The 20,824-nt window shown below is 43.3% G+C and overlaps 1 protein-coding gene across 5 annotated transcripts in view; it reads left to right on the top strand.

Annotated features, from left to right (window-relative positions):
* Nucleotides 1–276: 276 nt before the first annotated feature.
* Nucleotides 277–20,824, top strand: part of ENOX1 (ecto-NOX disulfide-thiol exchanger 1) — a 550,763-nt gene continuing 530,215 nt past the window's right edge. For 4 of the 5 annotated variants that reach the window (XM_078070327.1, XM_078070326.1, XM_078070323.1 and 1 more), the window contains exon 1: nucleotides 277–834. The gene's annotated coding sequence lies outside the window, so the exon portion shown is untranslated. Of the gene's footprint in view, nucleotides 835–1,794; nucleotides 1,927–20,824 lie in introns of those variants that run through there. The other variant, XM_078070325.1, reaches the window with a different exon arrangement.

Below are 20,824 nucleotides of genomic sequence, written 5' to 3'. Positions count from 1 at the left end.
CTCCCGCAGCGCTTGCACACGCGGACTCCAGCCGGTAGTCGGCCACGTGCGCCCGGCTCCTCTGCTCGGCCCCTTAGTGGGCCGAGAGACTCCAAGGTTGCAGTGGCAACCGTGGGGTCCTGATTTCTGTTCCCCCGCGCACAGCCAAGAAGTCGGGACAGCGGCGGCGGTGGCGGGAGCTAGCGGCTCGGCCCCTCCCTACAGGGGGCAGCGCGACCGAGGGCTGCGGGCACCGCCTCTGCTGCATCCGTGGCTGCGCGCTCCGCTCGGCCCAGACCCGCTCCGATCCGGAGCCCGCGCGCCGTGCTGCCTTCCCTTCCCCCTCTGCCGCCGCCCCGCGGGCAGCTCCCCCTGGCGAGACGCGTGTTCGATCCTCCTTCTCCGGCTTTACGGATTTCCGGGGGCAAAGAATTTTGCCTCGGTCCCTACGAGCATCTCTTGGCCTCTCTCCCCCTCCCCTCGCGACTCCCCCACCCCGTGGGCGCGCGCGCGCACACTCACACACATTCACACTCGCAGGCGCGCGTGCGCACGCCCGCACGCCCGCGCGCCCCGAGCCGCGGAGTCTCCAGCAGATCCCACTCTCTCGGGCGCCGCTACTCACACAGGCTTCCAGTCGCCACGGGGCGTCCTCTGTCTGCGGCAGCGGCGGCGGAGGCAGCAGAGGGAACCGCAGCGGCAGCTTGGCCGCGTCTTGCAGCTTCGTGCTCGGGACGGAGTCCGGGAGAAGCGGAGAAGGAGGACGCCGAGGCGAGGAGGAGCCGCGCCGCGCCCAGCGCCCGGCTCCCGGCTCCGCGCGGCGGGCTGCCCCCGCTCCCGGTACCGCGGCTCCAGGTAAGCAAGCAGCTCCGGGGCCCGCAGCATCCCTGGGGTGTCCGGGCTTGGAGCCGGGGTTCCCCGGTCCCGCCCCCGCCACGGCCCCGGGACAGAGGCTTGGAGGGGAGTGGGCTCCGGGGAGGGGGAGGGGAATGGAGCTAGAGGTGAGGCTGGTGGGGAGGGGTCCTTGGAAGCTTGGGGGCTTCCGCGCAGCCCCCCGCGCCCTTCCCCGCTCTATCCCAGCTCCAGCACTGTCACTTTTACGAGCCAGGGGGTGCCCGGCGCCCCAGACTGCTGTTCCCCGCTCTCCCCGCCGCCGCCAGCCGGTGTTGGCTCCGGGTCCGCGCCCGCCGCGCGCTTCCCACCTCCCCTGCACCTTGGACAGCGCACCCAGCGGCCCGCCGCCCCCTGCACAGCACCTGGGACGGCGTCCTGCTCGCGCAGCCCTCCCGCTGCCCTGTTCCTTCCCGATTGTCACCCTCCCGCCCTGCGTCCCTTGTCCTCACTGTCTTGGCGGACTCCGCTGTGGTGCGGGCCGGAAACTTTACTCTCCTTCTCCTCTGTGCTAGGTACTGTTGTTGTTATTTGTGACTGTCCCCTTACACGGGGAACTCAGACACCTTGGACGTGTCTTCCTCGGCGGGAGCATGTCCTGGCCCGCCGAGTCCGAGGCAGAGGAGGCACTGGGCAGCTGGACTCGGTGGCTGCCAGGGTGCAGAGCCCGCGCCTCAGGTCCTGGACGCCTGCCGCCTCTCCGCCTCCCTGCCTCCCTGGACTCGACACGTGCGCGCCTCCCACGGACGCGGCCCCTCCCCGAACACCCCACGTCCTCCCCCCTGCACGGCCACGGCCACCCCATAGGTTGGACACCCGGAGTTCGCAGGTTCTGATTGGCTGAAGGCGTAACCCCGCCTCCCTCCCGGAGGGGCTGGTTCTGGAGTGTTGTGGTTGTCATCCCGCGGCGCGCACATGGGGGAAGTGGGGTCGACAGGTGGGGAAGCTGGGTCAGTAGGATCCCCGCGTCTACACCGCTGTGTGTAGTCCCTCACCCATCCTCCTTCCTCCAAATACACTCCTGCTTTTCTCCCTATCTCTCAGCATTCTACTGCTGTAAGTAAAAAACAACACAAAAACTGGTTTGTAGCCCTACTTTTATTAATATTGCATTTGTTCCGTGGTAGAGGTTTTTAAAGCATATCTAGGAGAATGAGGGAAACAAGTGCGTATGCGGAGGTTCGTGGCAAACTGGGCTGCAGGTTTGAGTCCAGTAGTTCGGAGAAAGTAATGGGTGGCTAAGAGAGCTGAAGAAGATGGAGAAAGTGGGATGGAAATTGTTCCTTGTTAGAAGGAAGGACACAGGTGGGTGAGCTTGGGAAGCTGAGGGAGAAAAAGTGGGTCGTTTGTGGGGTGAAATGTGAAGGAGAAACTCGGATGGGCACTCCTGGGAGGCGGGTGGGTTCTGCTGAAGAAGGTTCTGTCCCAGAACGGGGTAGTTTTGGATAATATTTAGTTCATTATTAGCACACTTTGTTTCTGTTTTGCTAGCTCTGTCCTTTTGATATGAGACTTTATCTCTTAATAATGTCAATCCATGTAATGGATTTTGTTTATTCCAGCTTCTTGTAATATATAGATTTGCAAGTGGTAATGAATTTCAAAAAGTGAATTTTAAAAGTTCTTTTAGAGGGATGCACTAAATAGTTAAGGCAAAGTGCTTTTGAAATATTGTGAAAGAAGACGGATGAGCATTGCATAAAATCCAAAGATTGTTCTGGCGTTATTTAGGTCCTTTGCAGAAATATATATGTATGCATAAATGATACTGATTTCTCTTCATTTCAAAACGTGATTGCCTCTAGCATTTTCAAGCTTTAATTCCTTCAGGCTGTTTTGATGTTGTGTCTGTACATCTAAGAATATTGTAATTCTTATCTTTAGAAGCCTTGTCAATGCAAAACAAACAGCAACTCATGCAAGTTAATGTTGACAACTTTATATTGAGTACACTGTGTGTTATTTTATTTGCGAGTAGTGAAATATGCAAGAATAACATAGCATGACTGTTATTCCCCAGGGACCCATATCAAAACAAAGTGGGAATCGCATGAGGCTGTTCCAGGGAGAACAATTCAATTATTTTAAAAATGAATGTATTTTAAGATTCTTGGGTGTAAACAGCAACCGAATTTTCCCATTTCAGTTATTATCTTTGTGTACACAGTGGTAGCACATAAGTCATACAGCATGTTAAATATATTAGGTAATTCCAAAGTAGATAGTATAGTCTTTCCATTTATTATTATTTTTATGTAAGTAGACAGAATTGCTTTCTGACTGTAGGACTTTGTATTCAAGGGACAGATTTGATACATCTGGCAAACTGGAAATTACTGCTATTGTTGAAAATACAATTCTTAGTATGTTTTCATATCCCTAGGTCATGCCTTGATTTGCCTTCAAGGGATTCAGAATCTAGTTTTTGGCCTCTCAAATTTAGACAGGTTTTGAGGTAGGTAGAAAAAGAATGTATATAGTCACACACATACATATGCATAAATGCAAAATATATGTATGTATATCTACACACAGCTATATATGTATATACATAATTTGGGGATACATTCAGTGTATTTATTTATATATATGTTATTGTCATTCTTAAATTTTCTCATTTCTGCTCGTCCAAAAGGTGGCCCTGTTTTAAACTGTAGAAAGCATTATCACCAGTAGAATTGGCCGATAGATCATGGAAACAGACAATAGTATTTTGTTGCTTGGCAACCACCTACTGTGAATGAAAAACAAAGCAGTGACAGCTGCTTCCACATCCTGACACCCATACTGTAGCTCAAGCACTGAAACCCTCCACGTGAGACAGCTCTAAGTTTCATTTGAGTAAGGTGAAGCTGTTTCTTTTTTGGGATGATTTTAAAAAGAGTATTTAAAATTTTTATTATAATAAGAATTATATTGTTATTGTGGGATGAAATGAAGCATCTAATTTCAATTGCCCTCTTAAGCCTAGTCTAAACTGAAAAATGCAAGATTGAGAGGATTGTTTAGACCCTTCTCATTCTTCCCTTTATAGTCATTAAACACTGTAAGCACATTTTCTGCTACCGTCAGGTGCTCCTAGGTTTTACAAAAACTTGAGTTCTCTATGATACCTAAATAGATAGCTGGGTTTAACTGCTAGCAGGGAATTAGAGATTCATGCTCTGGCCTAACTCTCTCATTTTATGGGACACTGAGGCACAGTGAGGTGATGTGACTTGACCCTGGTGACTGAGCCATCTCCAGAATGTCTTCCCTTGGGTGACACTTGGAAATTTTTTCCATTTTCTCCCTGAAATTATTCTTGTTCTTGAGTTACATAAAACATATAAAAAAAGATTTTTATTCTAATAAACATACTTAGAAAATACAGTAATATTTGGGAGTAAATATTTAGTATTGACACTAGGCTAGATTATGGTGTTAGATGCATTGTATATCATGTATTCTGCCTCCAATCTATGGAAGTCCTGTGACTCCCACCTCTTTCTCCAAACTGGGGAAGCCCTGTCCCTTGCTTTGGTAATTGTTTACACCTCTGTGTAATCTTTAATGATCCATAATTTTCCGTGGGAATTTTAAATGGGGATAAGATTGAAGATTGTGTTGGTCAGCTTTTATACCAGCGAGAGTTTAAACATTAGAGCTAATTAATCACCAGTTCTGGTCTTCTGTCGGCAACGTGGTAAACGTGCTGTGGGTGTAGTGATTTGGGCTCTTTAAAGTACATGGGACACTGGGGCACCTGGGTGGCTCAGTCGTTAAGCTTCTGCCTTCGGCTCAGGTCATGATCCCGGGGTCCTGGGATGGAGCCCCGCATCGGGCTCCCTGCTCAGCGGGAAGCCTGTTTCTCCCTCTCCCACTCCCCCTGCTTGTGTTCCCTCTCTCGCTGTGTCTCTCTCTGTCAAAAAAAAAAAAAAAAAGTATCTGGGACACAGTACTGTGTCTCTGCATAGTATTCATTTTAGTCTTTTATCAAAGCTGTCTGGCCAAAGGTACTACCCGTAGCATGTTGGTGGAGGACGAGTCATCTATCTGTGAGAGATGGTGATAGTGCCCATTGTTTCTTAACTCAATAAAATGATGATGAATAAATTATTGGGTGACAAACTTGGATCCCATATGCATTATTAAGCATTTCTTTTAAACTTAGGGTATGTATTGCCTGTGTGATACATTTTGAGGTTCCTTATGCTATTTTAAACAATGTATTTCATTGTTTATTATTTATGTCAAAAATAGGCATTTAGGAGCGCCTGGGTGGCTCAGTCGGTTAAGCGGCTGCCTTCGGCTCAGGTCATGATCCCGGGGTCCTGGGATCGAGCCCCGCATCAGGCTCCCTGCTCAGCGGGAAGCCTGCTTCTCCCTCTCCCTCTGCCTGCCTCTCTGCCTACTTGTTCTCTCTCTCTCTCTGTCAAATAAATGAATAAAATCTTTAAAAAAAAAAAAAAAGATAGGCATTAACTTTAATGTAACAACTTAGGTAGAAAAACTTGAAGTGGCCTGGTTGGAGAAACAATAAAGTGACAGTATTAAGTACCACTGAAGAACCATTTTCACCAGAAAAGCATGCACTTTAGCAGATTTGTAGGGGGGGAATAAATTGATTTACAGCATGTTTAACCTAGTTTTAGAAGCCTGCTATTAACTTGTTCTAGCTAGGAAGATTTACTTTCAAGCAGAATAATAATTTGGCAGATTTCAAGTGAGCTTAGCTGATTTTTAAAACTATTTTCCACAGTCTGGTTATAGTTTGTCCAGGGCAAGTACCTGTTTTGGATCCTCTAGGATTAATCTGAATTTTAAGGTTGTTATTATTATTTTTTAAATTTCTGAACCATTTCTCTTTGCGAGGAATGATGTGAAATATTCTGTTGTTCATCCATAATTTAACCCACTGGAATTTTGATATTTAACTTCTCTCTCCCATCTCCATGTACAAGATAACATATGTGTATGTGAATGTACAAACACACAATACTTACTTTTTTCCCCTTCTGTTGTTTTCGCCCTTGTAATAGAACACTAAATACTAGATTTATGGTTTTTTTCATATAGTAAAGAGAAGCTTTAAACAAGAGATATTTACTTTTTCAATTTCCTTATGTCTGCTTCTGCTATTATAACCTGTAAACTCTCACCCACACAAGTAGGATGATTGCTAAAAAAACAAGCAAATAAATAAATACATATCTAAGCAGTATTTGTTACCCTCTAAGCTAGCCAAGAAAGCATATTTTCTCATTCTTAGACACACATATCCTTCCACACACATACCTACATACACATTGAGTTTAAGACTTTTTTTCTGGGGGGGGGCGGATGAGAGCGAGGGGGGGTAGGGGGGTGGGGGGAGAGGCAGAGAGAAGAGAGAGAATTCCAAGCAGGCTCCATGCCCAGCGCAGAGTCCAACACCAGGCTCAATCTCATTACACTGAGATCATGACCTGAGTCAAAATCAAGAGGTGGGCACTTAACCAACTGAGCCACCCAGGTGCCCCAGTGCTGTTAGACCCTTTTAAGAGTGAATGGAAATAGTGTTTTTATTGGAAGCCCTGTGCATGGTAATGCTGATACATTAAGTAAAGTGGATATATTCAGATTTTCAGAAATACAGTAACATAGGAGGAGTTAAATTGAATTATTCCCTTTGGAAAATTCTCACATTATGCTGCGAACATAACCCACGGCCTGTACCGCAATACCCAGTACCTACAGTAGAGGCTCGCGTGTGGTGGACATTCAGTGTGTATTTTGTGGAATATACACCTGCCCTCCTTCTTTACATAATGTTGCAAACATTTCAATCTCTATCTGTATGAATGGTAAAAGTTGAGAAGATGGAGAAGAAATTACTCTAGTTTTCTAATTGTTTCTGGCACTATATTAAAAAAATAGCCAGTGAGATATTGTGGAATATACTTCTTGTCAGTGCAGGAAATTATACCAGCGGTATTGATTTTTCACAAATACAGCCATCCTAAGTACAGAATAGCTCTTTAATAGCCCACAGCAGCAGAACAAAGGTTATGGCAGCTAGTCCAAAGGAATACTTTATTTAGTTGGAGCTGGAGGGTGAAGTTTGCTAGCCCCAGTGTAATTATCCAGACTGGAATGTGGCCAAGAGGCTGTGGTTAACATCCCAAACAGTGGGAAAAAAGCCATGGATGAGGTCTTTAGTGACTACGAGTGGCCAGACCTTTGCTTTGGTCTCATTTGCAAGAGAGCACCTTTAGTAGCTTAAAAAGCACAGCAACTCTTTTGCAAGTAAGGGGTAGAGCCCAAAGTTACCATCTAGATCCCAGGTACCAAATTTTTGGTCATTGAAAGAAGTCATAATCCCAAGAGTTCAGTGACATTGAAACAAGACTTTCTTCTTTATCCCGCTCCATCTTTGGAAATAGGTGGAGAGTGGTAGTGTCTCTGTGGACAACCCTGGCAGAACCACAAGGTAGGTAAAGTCTGACATGCTTCCAATTAGTCCTAAACATCCTTCACCTTTCCACCACTACCTAGCTGTTTATCTCCTTTGTAGAGATTCATTAATAGTTTTGTATCAGCAAAGCTCCAGCAGATTGCTTTCCTGTGTTCCCCTTTGTGAAAGTGGAGATGTAGTCCTGCCATGTGTTTTAAGAACACCTCTCTATGTCCAACCTGGGTTCACACCAGGTTGGGGAGAGGGAGGCACCTTATCCAGTGGCCAAGGACCAAATCATATCCCCTGTTTGCCCATCTCTATTAAAGGACTCCCCTTGTGGGGGGAAAAAGATGTTAAGGTGTATACTGATAAAAGGTTATAGTACTTTTCTGGAGGGATTCCTGAGTGTCTTGCATACATTAGCCAATATATATTTGTTTAATTTCACTAGTAAAATTGCACCTACTCTTTTGATGTATAGGGAAGGTAGTTTTGTCCAGGGAACACTTAAATAATATTATACTATTTTCTTTTAGGATTATTTCTTTAACAATAAATTATTTATTGAGCATTTACTATATGAATGGTACAGTATTTGGCTCTGGTGATGATAAAGATTTTAAGGCACAGTTCCTGTTCATGGAAGAGAATATGCTATTTGCAGGGAAATGCACAAATTTGGTTTGGTTTAAAGGTGACTGTGAAGGAGGGTCAGTAGGTGTGGAAAGCAGAACAGCAGACAATGGAGGACCTAGCAGAACCCAAAAAAGCTTTTGAGCTTAATTATATTAGTCAGTGTTTTACAATCTGCTTGTTCAGCACAATCCCATGAAACATTTGCTATGCTGCTGATTCCTGGGTCCCACCCCAGACCCGCTGAATCAGAATCTTCAGGGACATGGCCTGTGGGAGCAGACATGGTCACTTTCATACTTATTTGCCCAAATGGCCACTGCTCCAGTATATGTCTGCAGAATTCTTCTGCAAGCAGCTCTCATTCTCTGCCTGAGGGCTTTCTCTCCCGCCTGTAGGGCAGCTTGGTAGGGCAGTGAAGTTAATGGCCTCAGGAGTGGACCTACGCCAACGGTAAGAGGGAGCTGGGAGGTAATACACTAACGTTTTGGACCCTCCGGTACAATAGCTGACACATGTTCTGCACTATGTCCCCAAATTCCCTGGTGAATCTGCCATAACGGCAATGTGCTAGGTATCTGTGCTTTGTTGGCTGTCTCTTTCCTCTGTCAGTGCTTCCAAGGATCCTCTTCTAAATAAATAACTTGCACTTAAAGTCTGTTGCAAGGTCTGTTTCTGGAGGAACCCAACATAAGATATGGAAGAATCTGCTTTATTTTTATTTTTTATTAATGCCCTCACTGGTTTTTTTTTTTTTTTTATATTGAGGCAAATTTGGGAGACCTGGTCTCAGGTGATGATAGAGGGCCACTGAAGGGTTAAGATGTAGGCATTGTCATTTTTGATTTGCATCTTGGGAAGGTCATGCTGGCAGGTTGTGGTGGGTGGATTGACGGAGGGAGAGTCAGCAGCATGGAGATCAGCTAGGAGGTGGCAGTGTCCGGGCAAGCAATGATGCCCGCCAAAGTGAAGGTTGTAGCTGTGGGGACGCAAAATGGATTTTGATGGAAAGCTGTCATGACATGGAGGCCGGCGGTGTGTGGTCACTTAGCTGGCCGCCGTTCCAAAAATGAGATTTCATTGCTCTGCTGTGCACCATGGCCCTACTCTGCATTCGGCTCGGCCCCCTTGAAGGACAGAGACTCCTGTGCCTTGCCTGTAACCTTGGTCAGGCTTTCTAGAGTTAAGTAGCACAAGTCTGGGAATAAATAAAAGAAGACAGGAAGATAAATTGAAGAATATAAATAATTAACTACTAGATCATTAAAGGAAGAAAGTTATATTTTACAGGAAGGATTTGTGGAGTTATATAGAGCAGGAGAGTTGCAGAGATGCATGTGACGCATGTCCATTTTGTGATGAATAGTGATTTTCCCCCATACTCTTGAGCGAGAGGTGATTTTCATCCACCATTGGTTTCTGGAAGACCTAGCGTATACTTATGTCTATTGTTTTCTGTTTCTCTGATAGCCTGTATTTTAGCTAAGTGAATGAGTGGTAGCTGGGGGTGGGGCTGGTTCTTTTCTCTTGCTCTGTCAAAATGCCAGGCTTTTCTTTGTGGTTTCTCCTGCCGGTTCTTAGGCCACCAGCTCCCAAAGGACATCAAAGGGTACAGAGGGTGGGAGAAGGAAAGAATAAATCCGTCAAGAGAGCTGTTTTGAATTAAATGCTTAATCATGAAATGAACAGGTTAAAGCTTGTTAGATGATATGAAATAAGATTAGGCCGCCTTCTAATTGTCCCATATATAAATACTACCACTCGGCCTCTGTCTGTAGTCAGAAATGCAAAGGCTGAATAATCAAACAAGAGCAACCCGACACCATCATATTTCTGCAAAAGTAGCACTGAACCAATAACAAGGAGAAGACTGAATTATAAGAAGTAGAATGGGTCAGCAAAGAGCTTACTGGGCCTTGCTTAACAGAACAGAGTCATGGCAGTGGAAATACTGGACATGTGAGCATAAGGAGGCTGGAGACACCGTGGGTGAAACACAATGGAAGGAACGCAGCCTTATTAATAGAGAATATTATGCACATATTTATGATGTTTTTTAATTAAACTTTTTACGTGGAGATCATTCTAGATTCATATGGAATTGTGAGAAATAACATAGAAAGATTCTGTGTACACTCTACCCATTTCCCCCCAGTGATAATATCTTGCAGACCTATAGCACAGTATTACAACCAGGATATTGGTTAATACAATCCATCAATCTTGTTCCGATTTCCCCAGTTTTACTTGTAATCATTTGGGTGTGCACACACACATGTGCATGCAAGTTTTCTTCTATTCAATACTTATGATATTTTTTACTTTAAAAAGTAAGGGTCTTTTTCATTTGAAAATTTTGAAAAAAATTTGCTTGTTTGGACTAGTCCTGGCTTACCTGTAACTGAAGAAAGAGCAATAGAGAATAAATTCCCTAACCCCCTTTTAACTCTGGGATTCTGGAGAGTGTTATCCAGGGCCACCCAACATGGCAGGAAGGTCAATGGGCCATGGTATAGCTTCCACTTTGTTACTGGGTGACCACTTTATTACTGGCGCCATTATATGGCAATAAGCAGACCTTTAAAAGTATGTCTGTTGCAAAAAAATCTTGCTTATTAAATCTCACTCTAACTCATCTTCCTTGTACTAAAGTTTCTGTCCTTTTCTTCTAGCATTCTTGGCCCTCCCCTCTTCCTCTCTGTGTTGGAGGGGGCTCACCCTTCAGGCTGCTCTCTCAGATTTCTGAGTTAGCTGGCTCACTGTGTTCAGCCTGTGGGAGACACTGGTGAGAGGGAAGGGAGAAGGGCAAAGCCAGGGTATTTTTTTCTTTCCCTGAGCTTCATGTGGCATCCCTGGCAGTCGGAATCCCTCCTGCCGTAGTACCACTCATGCTTGACAGACTGGCTCTGGTTCTAGCTGCTCGCAAGTGACCTTGGCCCATGGACTCCAGACACATAACCTCCTGCTATTGTCTCTTCAGCCTTGGGGAGGTTGCAGCTTCCTGCTCTTGCTGATCTTTGGACTACCTCACTATCCTCTTAGGCTTTCTGTTCCACCATCACCTGAGTAACCAATTCTCTATACTAAATTTCCCTTGTAAAAAAATAATTGAAGAGATTTCTTTTTTCCTAGTTAGAGATTTTGCAGTTCCTCAAAGTATGGAAATGGTATAAATTTGACGGGGTTTTCGTCTTCTGTCATTCTGGCTTCTTCACTGGAAAAATCTTGCTAGCTCCAGTCAGGGTAGAAAGCACCTGCATTTGTAATCTCACCTCTCCCACCTAGATTCTCAGTCCCTTTACCGATTATTCACCCGCTCCCAGTCTCTGGTTTTCCAACACTGGTTTCCCTTTGTCTGATATATTTGGGATTCTGGCAACCTCCCCTAGTGTCTTTGTAATTCTGTCCTTGGGCCCCTCTTTTACTAGCCTTCCCTATTATCTTCTGCTAGCAGTACTTACCTCATCTCCATGTGTAATACCCTTATGCCCATGTTCACGTATTGGTCTTGTGACTCACTCCTGAATGTACTTTGGTTTACGGGGCATATGTCTGCTATATTAGGATTTAGTTTTGCTGGTATTTCATTTCCCCGCACAAGGATGCTGTGTATTTGTATTATCGGCTCCTCCAGCTCATCTCCTATAGAAGCATATGTGATTCTGTAACGAAAACAATGGAACAATGAGAGTAAGAATGCTTTTGTGAGAAGGGAACAGGACTCAGTAGAATCTTGGAGTGTAAAGCACATTTAGAAGCCCTGTCATTGGAAGCAGAGCTGGGAGCCACCGTGAGGGCCACATGCCACATTAAGGAAAGGGCAGGAAAGAGAAACTTAGTATGCTTAGGGGAGGGTGTTAGGACAGTGCAGTGACCACTCAGGTTCCTTCCCCTGTTGGAGAGCAGTCTTGCTGATTGCTACCATATTGGTCTCATAGTTGGGTGCATCAGGCAGCTTTGTCTTTCTCCACGGCGTCCCCAACTGAGATAGAGAGCTGGAGTTGGAGCAACGAAAAAGCTTTCGAGCTATCTCCGACTGAGATGTCCAAAAGGTCACACAAACAATGCAGTTGTAGGTGGCCCTCACTTACGGGGCCAGGAGCAGTACCTTTAGGCATTGCAGCACACATGGGGATGCTCTTTAAATGGACAGCCATGCAAACCACTACTGGGGCAGTGGACTAGGGCCTGGGAAAATCCAAAGCTTTGGCTAAAGAAGAATTTAAATATTGAAAAGGAGCCTGTGCTGTGGGCTATAGATGTGTTCAGGTCCTGGTGTTCTCCTGTCCTTGCAGTGGACAAGGGCTGGAGAGTGTTTTGTGGGTTAGCGCACACAGTTATGAACAGATGGATCTCTTTGGAAGCTGCCTGTAAGGCTCCTTGCTTGCCTCTGCTCTCCATAATGATCAGAAGTGGTGAGTGCTGGGCAGGAGAGTTGTAGATTAGGCGGCTCTGGGCAAGCTGACAATGGAAAAGAAATAAGCTTATTTTAAATGGGCATAAGCTTTGAAGGCAAGTAATTAAGACATACTTCAGCCTCATGGACACATTAGGGTTCTGGTTAATACAAGTGCAAGACTGGAAAAAAGAAATCACTTGCTCACCTATAATCACTAAAGAACCGTTTGTTTAGTAACAAAACACCAATCACCCCTGCTCTTATGTGAGTTTCTCCTCTATTTCCCTTTTCCGGTCATCTCTCAGAACTGCCTGGGTTCAGGGTCCCTTTCCCCTGGGAGTACTCCATACGCTTTTTACTCTGGGAAGTGGTGCTTGTGTGAGAGCAGCTAATGGTTTCCCATGACATCCTTTTGAATCCTGGTCTTTTACTCACCTCAGTTGCATCTTTCTGCAAAGATAGAGTTTTTTCCCTCATTACTCAGTAATGTGCAGTGGCATGAGGAGAGAGGTTTTAAATGGAATTTTCTTGGGCGGTAGGGACTTGAATCCATCAAGAAGCACAGAGCAGGCACTGAAGAAGTGAGAGAAATTGTTTTCTGTGCATTGGTTGGTGTGCTCTATTGTGTTGAGTTGGCCCTAAGTAGTTTGTGATTTTTCTCATTTAGTAATAAAAAAATAATGTTGACATATGTATTTTAAACCTCACATAATACTGTGACCTAGCTTGATACTCTAGTAGAGATTTAATGTTTTTGGAGGAAAGCATGCTACATATTCCCCAGTGAATAGGTATTTATGTGCCAAGTTCATGCTAGGTGCTGGGAATATAGCAGTGAATAAAAATGATCACTGTTCCTGCCCTTCTGGGAGCCCACAGTTTACTGGAAAGGGTATTAAGTAACCCCAAAATAATTCTGTAATTGGAACTCTTGATAAGAACTTGGAAAAGAACGGGTTTCTCTAAAAGGGTGTAGAAAGGATGAAATAATCAGAGAAGGGTTATAGGGGAAAATAATTTATAAGATCTGAAGAATGATTGGGGCTATCTAGGTGGAGAGTCCCATTTGTGAAGCCCACACGTGAGGTCGAGCTTGGGTTTTGGAGCCATTGAGAGATAGCTGGTGTGGGTGGAGTGCAGAGAGTTAGCGTGGACAGTAGCTGGGAATGAGGCTGCTGAGATGTGGCTTAGGGCCTGATTATGCCAGACCTACTAGGCCATGCTGAGCACTTTGGGTTTTGTCATACATGCAATAGGAAGCTATTGAAAGGTTTTTGGCTTTTTTTTTTTTTTTTGGTTTTGGTTTTTCTTTTTTCAGATTGAGATGAAACTCACAACATGAACCATTTTAAAGTGAATACTTCAGTGGTATTTAGTACATTCATGATGATGTACAACCACCATTGGTATCTGTTCTAAAACATTTTCATCACCCCAAATGGAAACCTCATCCCCATTAAGCAGTTATTATTGAAGAGTTTTAAGGGGAGTGATGTGTGACTTGTAGTATGTAAGATCTTTCTGGCAAGTTTCTGGAGAAGGGGATGGAGAGGGCAAGAGTGGAAGCAAGACAACAGACTTGGAAATAATGGTCAAGTCCAGAGACAGAGGGTGGTGGTGGCTTCCTGGACAAGGGACAAGAATAGAGACCATTGATGTGGAGAAAAGTGCAGTGATCCAAATGGAGCTATGTAATTAAGTTTGATTATCTGTTTCAGTGACTTAGTCACCTTGTAATTATCTACATCACTGTTTCCCAAAGAGTAGTCCATCCCCTATTTAGATTTGGTAGGCTGCTTGTTAAAAGTATAGATACTGAAGCCCACCTCAACGTACTGATGCAAATGGACTAGAGAGGGACCCTAAAGGATTCTTCTTGCAACTGAGGTTTGAGAGCCACCTATTGTCTTCTTTCTCATTCTGGTGTCCTTTAAAATTGCAGGCTGCCAACAGTCCATTAAAGAGAGATGAACGCGAATGAAACAGAGAAGGGCCAAATGGATAACCTAGTGTATGCTCATAATTTTGAGTGGGATGGGTGCTTTTTGGAGATAGAACCTTAATTTGATCCTAAAGATAAATATGTAATATAGACAGTTTTATGGGGTGGTGTTTGTTTTTGATTCTTTTCTTCCTTGGAGTATTGTGACTCTCCCAGAATTAAGTGGTGACCACTGTGAACAATGGCATTATCATGAAATATAATGTAGGTACAGTATAGTAATTTATTGTAAAAGAAACCTATAACTGCTGCAAATGAACTTATAAAACAAACCATTGTAGTATTTTTGCAGGTACCTTGTATCTACGGGGATTCCTATTAGAGAGGTGTCCACTTCAATTAACTGATTTTAGAAGCCAGGTTTTTGAGACTTTAAAGTCAGAAAGTCCTTCAAACTGTAGTAAAAATCACCAGTCAACAAATCAGAATTTTTCTTTTTGACTTCTGGTTTCTGTTTGCCTCTGGCAGGTTTTTCTAACCCAGTACTACCTCTTCCAGCTGTTACTTCTAGCCGGAGTCTGCAACACTCAGATGTTTCTATCCAATCCAAGTAATTCCCTCCCCTGCCACCATTTCTGTAATATGTTTGGTTAATTTATAATTTTAGAACTGAAAGAGGTCACAGAGAATCTAGTTTTCTGTTGTTTTTGAAACTATGACCTTTGGAGATCTGAAAGTAATTGAAAGAAGGCTCCTGCTAAGGAGCTGTGTTAGGTCCTTCGGGAATGTCTCCATGAGAAGTGGGTGTGAATATCCAGCAGCAGTCAAGAGCTAAGCCCTCTATTCTACCCAGCATAACAGCACCCCAAACCAGCCACCCCTGTGTAGCTTTTAACTGGCCTCCTTGGCACCAGCCCTTCCTGCAGGCAGCCGTGCATGGTGCTCTCCTGGCACCTTCTCTCTTTGAATATGAAGTTCTTAGCTTCTACAAGATGTTTCTTTTTGATTAATGTTATTTCCAGTCTTCTAGAAAGACACTCGGGCACCTCTGGCTGTGTTTCTTTTTCAGCATGTACAAATTCAGATCTTAAAGTGGTTTCATTGCTTCATCATAGAATTTTTTAATGAAATAATATTTTGAGTGCCTGACTGGCTTTGATCTTTTTCCCTAGACCACTTAAGTTTGGAGAGGGATCTGAGGCAAAGCTGTCCATTTATTTTACACTAAAGACAAACAGAATCAGTAAATAGCCAGCTTTTTTTTGAAGCTTAATTTTTCTGTTCCACAAAAATGCATGTCGTTGTACAAGAGCACACACTATAGAAGAATATAAAAAGGAAAGTAAAATTCCTCAGAAATACTCGAGTTAGCCCTTATTGACATTTTCATAAAATTTTCCAAGTATAGCCCTCTGTCTCTGTCTCTTTCTTTCTCGTTATATATGTGTGTGCCTATGTCTAGTCACACACACCATGTACAGATGAAGTGCTCAATAATGGGATTTTGCTATATGTGGTATTCTGCAACCTGCTATGTTTTTCTAATAGCATGTGGTGGGCAACTGTCCATTTCAATAAATATATATTATCTTTTTAATGACTGAATGTTTTTATTGGATGCTTTTCATGCAATTAATACAAATCCCAGGACAAACTAATAATAAGAATTATAACTAAATAATAAGAATATATTGCAAAATCCAGTGGGTAGGGGCTTCAGACATGATTTAATCAGGATTTAGGAATTTTTTCTTTATAATTTTCTTTTTCATGCTCCTCATGGTAGCAAAATAGCTGCAGCTCTAGGGGCCCATTATCCAGAAATAGAGAGCCTCTGTCAATCATTGAACTAAAATCCTAGGCTCCTTCTACTTGGACCATCTTGGGTAATGGGACCAAGGGAATGGCATTATTCTGATTGCTTCTGATTTGGGTAGAAGTTTATGCCAGTCCCATCCAAAGTTCATGAATAGGAAGCTCAGAGGTCTGCTAGAAAATAAGGGGAAACAGCTTATAGAGGAGGTAGCTAATGGTTTCTGTTGGAGTTTTACTTAGGGCTTCCTGATAGTCATTTAAGTTTCCAGCTTTTCAGTCTATAAATTATTGCTGCTCTAAGCATGCTTGCATATATACCATTTTATTCTTGTGCAGTCATCTCATTTGGATAAATTCTTATTAGAGGCATTACTGGATCAAAGATATGCCCATTTTACATTTTAATTGCCATAAGCCATCTAAACTGGAAACCACACTCTCGCCAATGATATTTTGAAATCCCTCAACTGCCTGTTGTGAGGTTTTTTCTTTTCTTTTTTTTTTTGCTTCTGAATCTTTAAGTAGAGACTTCAGAATTGAAGCAGAATTTCAGGTGTCACAATTTCTCTGAGCAAGGAAAATTTGACATGACATAATTCGAGGTTAATCAAAGCTTCTGTGTGGAAAATGTTTCACCAGGAAGGCAAAAGAGAGAAGGATAGAGAGGAATGTATTCTACCAGCTGCAGGCCTACTGTTTGGTGAGTGATGGCTGAGGAATAGACTGGGTGCCCTTGAGTGCCAACCTGTATGTTCCCGTTGGCATGTGGTCTGGAGTTACTCTGTATTGTCTATGTCCTCATTCCCGTGCATGTTATAAAGACCAGCCAAACATAATTGAAAGTGCTGGGAGATGGTAGCCACTAATGCGTTTAGTCTGCGCTTTCAACTATAGCACTTCTGAAATTCTTACCGTTGAATTTGGTAGAAAAAGCTAACTTAGAAATCAGTGATCTCTGGGATGGCAGGACCTTGGCCATGCTTTTGAGGAAGTGAATGGGGAAGCTCATGGATTGTACACTTTCAGGGAACCAATGGCAGAGAGATGCTCTTTGCTAGGATGGCCTTTATTAATGTGAATGAGAAGAGCATTTGAATGGAAACATAACAGAAAATCTCAGGGTTACAGAGAACGTCTTTTGAGTATTTTTGGCACAGTTGTAGGTGCCATCCTGTTTAATCCTCATAATGACCTTTTTTATGTCAATAGTAAAAGGAAACCGAAACTCAGAAAGATTAACTGGTCTGCTGCATAGTTAGTATGTAGAAGAAGCAAGAATTTTGAACCCTTTTTCTCACCACATTTTGCTCTACGATGCTCCGTCTCTCCCATATAGAAATTATTAATAACAACTTGCTTTGTTTTATTTTAACTGATGATACAAAAGAAGGAATATAGTGTCTAGTATTAAAATTAAAATGACATTGAAGAGATTCACCTTAAAATTGTAAATGATAAAAATGAGCCCAAAGTGCAAATGGCCCAAATGAGGTGTATGACCTAGAAAATAAGGAAGTTGGACTAATAGTGACAAAGGGAGCAGGCTAACCTGTGGGTGCTGTAAGTAGGGACTTCCATGAGCTTGAGACATGAGGAAAGGGGCCAAATGGTAAAAATAGATAAGATAAAGTGTATGGTATGTATACATGAGCATGTTCTAAAGCTACGAATGTGCTAAAGAAGTAGAAATTACTGTTAAATTAGAAATGTGTATCATGGAAGCCTATTTCCATGCCGCACATGCCAATGGGAACATACAGGTTGGCACTTTTATTACAAAGTAGGGAAGTGGTAGAGTTTTGGAGATGTGTGGACTTGGCTGCTCTGTTTATTTGGGTTGGGAATACTAGACGGATATGGCTCGATAATCAAGAAGAAGAAGAAGAAAAAAGGGCAACTTATAACTAAAGAGCAAAAATACATTTCTATTAAAAAAGAAAGTGTTAGGGTGTAGCATGTTTAGTGGAGAAAAGTGATAGCTTCAACTCACAGGAATGGAATTATGTAACACAGGGTCGGCTCTTCTGCCAGTTAGAATAAGGAAGAGTTCTTTGTGGGCAGGGGCCGAAAGGAGAGCTCCAGCTCTCTCAGCCTCTCACCACTCTCCCCCTCTTTAAATTGCTGAATGCCATGGGGAGCTGGAGGGCACTAACAGATTGAGGGGTCCTAGTGAGTCTTGTATTGCTTCTGGCAACAAGTGCATTGCTGTCCTTGGGCTCCTGCTGGCTGCTACGCGCTGCCCGTTGTTTGTGGTGTCTGCCAGTGGACCACTGATGAAGAGCCATGGGGGAGAGTACAGGGCCTTGGCAAATGCCCAGCTGTCCGTGGCAGACCCTGCTCACTGTAGGTGCTTTAGTGGGAACCGAGTGTGTTCTTCCCCACTGATGCTGTAATGAACCCATTACAGAATATCTGCTCTCATGTCTCCTTAGTCACCTTTACTGGGAATTGACTCTGTTGCCCAATTGCACTGATCATTAAAAACTTTAAACGTGCAGTCTAAACTTTTCTCTCCTTGGCTCGACGCAATTGCTTCTTGCCCTATTTGGCAGTCTCGACAGTAGCTGTGAGCACTAGTGATGTTATTGGCTGAGGAGTTGAACAGAAGCTGAATAAAGTTTGGCTCCCTGTATAGCCGGGGCAGAGCTTCTAGCCTCAGGGTTAAGACAATACAGAAACAGCAACTGAAAATGTCATTGAGCAGTGTGACATGAGTAGACTTCGATGCCCAGTGGGGGCATCCGTGCCTCAGTGTTGAAGATGCTGCTGCACACTTCCAAAGCTCCACATTTGTGCTCAAGTTTCTTTAGTCTCAAAATCTTAGCGTGAAATATTTAGTACCCTAGGAAAGCTAAATTAATGGTGAGTCAAAGTAATTAAGGCAAAGTAAATAATCTCCAAGGTTCTCATTCCCCGTGAAACTAATTTCATATCTTATCCTTCATGTGTTAAAAATAGTTCTCTGCTAATTCAAGATGCCCGTGCTCTGTGTTGGTGAAGTGCACTTCAGTTCAATTGAAAGGATGCAGATTAGAGAGTTGTTTTCAATTGGGCATTTTTTTTCTTTTTTAAAAGACAGACACTCATTTTGGCACCACCAGAGTGTGAATCTCTGGGTGAACTGAGTTGGATACAGCTGTAGCCAGGCAGATGATGGGCCGACTAGCTTATGATGACTTGCGGCTGGGACAGCCTTTTCATCCTGTTAGTGAGAACTCTCAGTTCCCATCCTTCTGTCTGATGATGAGACTAGTTTAACTTCTTGCAGGATTTGGACTGGCCAGAGCTTGACCTTGTCTGTGTCTACACGTTTAGGAACTAGATCTGTTTAGGTCTTCTACATAATGGGAACATTGGGACTTGAACATAATTTTACAGTTATTTGTCATCTTGAAATAATCATGACATATAAATTAAATAGCTTTTAGACTTCAGTGTACCAAAGCTGGTCTTTCTACAATTGAGCTATTCCAGTGATAATGCCCCATTGTCCTAGGGCCCGAGAAGACACGGTACTTTGGAGTGAGTGCATGGCTAGGATAGATACTATGCTTTCTCAAACTCATGAAACTGCTTTAGAATTTATTATTGTTACAGCAGTGGTCTTGATTAAATGTGAGGATTCTTTCTCTATGATAAGAGAGTACTTTGGTTAGAAAGAACAGAGGTGTTTGAAGAGAAATGTTTAACATACAATCCTCAGTTACCTACAGCTGAAATATGAGATCATTATCCTGTTTTTGCTCACTTTCAAAATCCCTCAGTTATCTTTTTCTCTTTAAAGAGATGCCTCAGCCCTTTAGTGCATCATGGACTTGTTCTTCCAGGGAAATGCAGTTTTGCCTTTAAAATGTTTTGAGATGGCAGCATGGGAGTGGAATATGCAGTATTCAGTTTATATCACAGAGCGGAATCTGCGTCTACTCACACATCCATGTGGAAAAATGTGCATAATTAATAGAAGGAGAGCCATATGTAAAGTGATTCTCTGATTTTTGATATTTGGTTTTAGTTCATAAGAAGAGTTTTTGGACAGTGAAGTGTCCTTTTTGCTGAATTTTTAATTTCTCTTTCTGAAAAAAAATCAAAGTTGAGTTGAGCCTAGGTATATGGTATATATAGATAATTTTTTTACTGTATGTGAAGCCCTCATACTATATTTGTACATGATGATTTTTTAATATTACCATCTTTATTATGAGCACTACATTTATACAGCACCTAACAAAGTGTAAAGCACCAGCTCATCTTTTGATCATCATGACTTCTGAATGAACTGGGTAACCATTATTATCCCTGTTTTATTTATTTATTTATTTAAAAAGATTTTATTGATTTATTTGAGAGAGAGAGAGAGTGAGCGCACAAGCCGGGGGAGAGGCAGAGGGAGAGAGAAAAGCAGGTTCCCCGCTGAGGAGGGAGCCCAGGACCATGGGATCATGACCTGAGCCGAAGGCAGACATTTAACTGACTGAGTCACCCAAGCATCCCTATTATCCCTGTTTTAAAGGTGATGAAATTTGATGCAGTTTGTTATTCATCCCTTCATTGATCCTTTATTTCACAAACTTGTACTGAATGCTTCTCAATGTTTGACAGTTCTGAATGTACAAAGATGAGATGCTCCCTGCCCTTGAGGAACAGAGACAATGTAGAGGAAATGGATAGATAGGCACAGATAATGCTGTGTGGTCAGCATTTTGTTGCAGATAGTGTTCAAGGTTCCCACAGCAAGGTGCGTTTCATT

The sequence above is a fragment of the Halichoerus grypus genome, chromosome 4 (genome assembly GCF_964656455.1).
Source record: "Halichoerus grypus chromosome 4, mHalGry1.hap1.1, whole genome shotgun sequence".
Classification (NCBI taxonomy): Eukaryota; Metazoa; Chordata; class Mammalia; order Carnivora; family Phocidae; genus Halichoerus; species Halichoerus grypus.
Note: the sequence above shows the minus strand (reverse complement) of the source record. Positions and strands in the feature narration are given on the sequence as shown.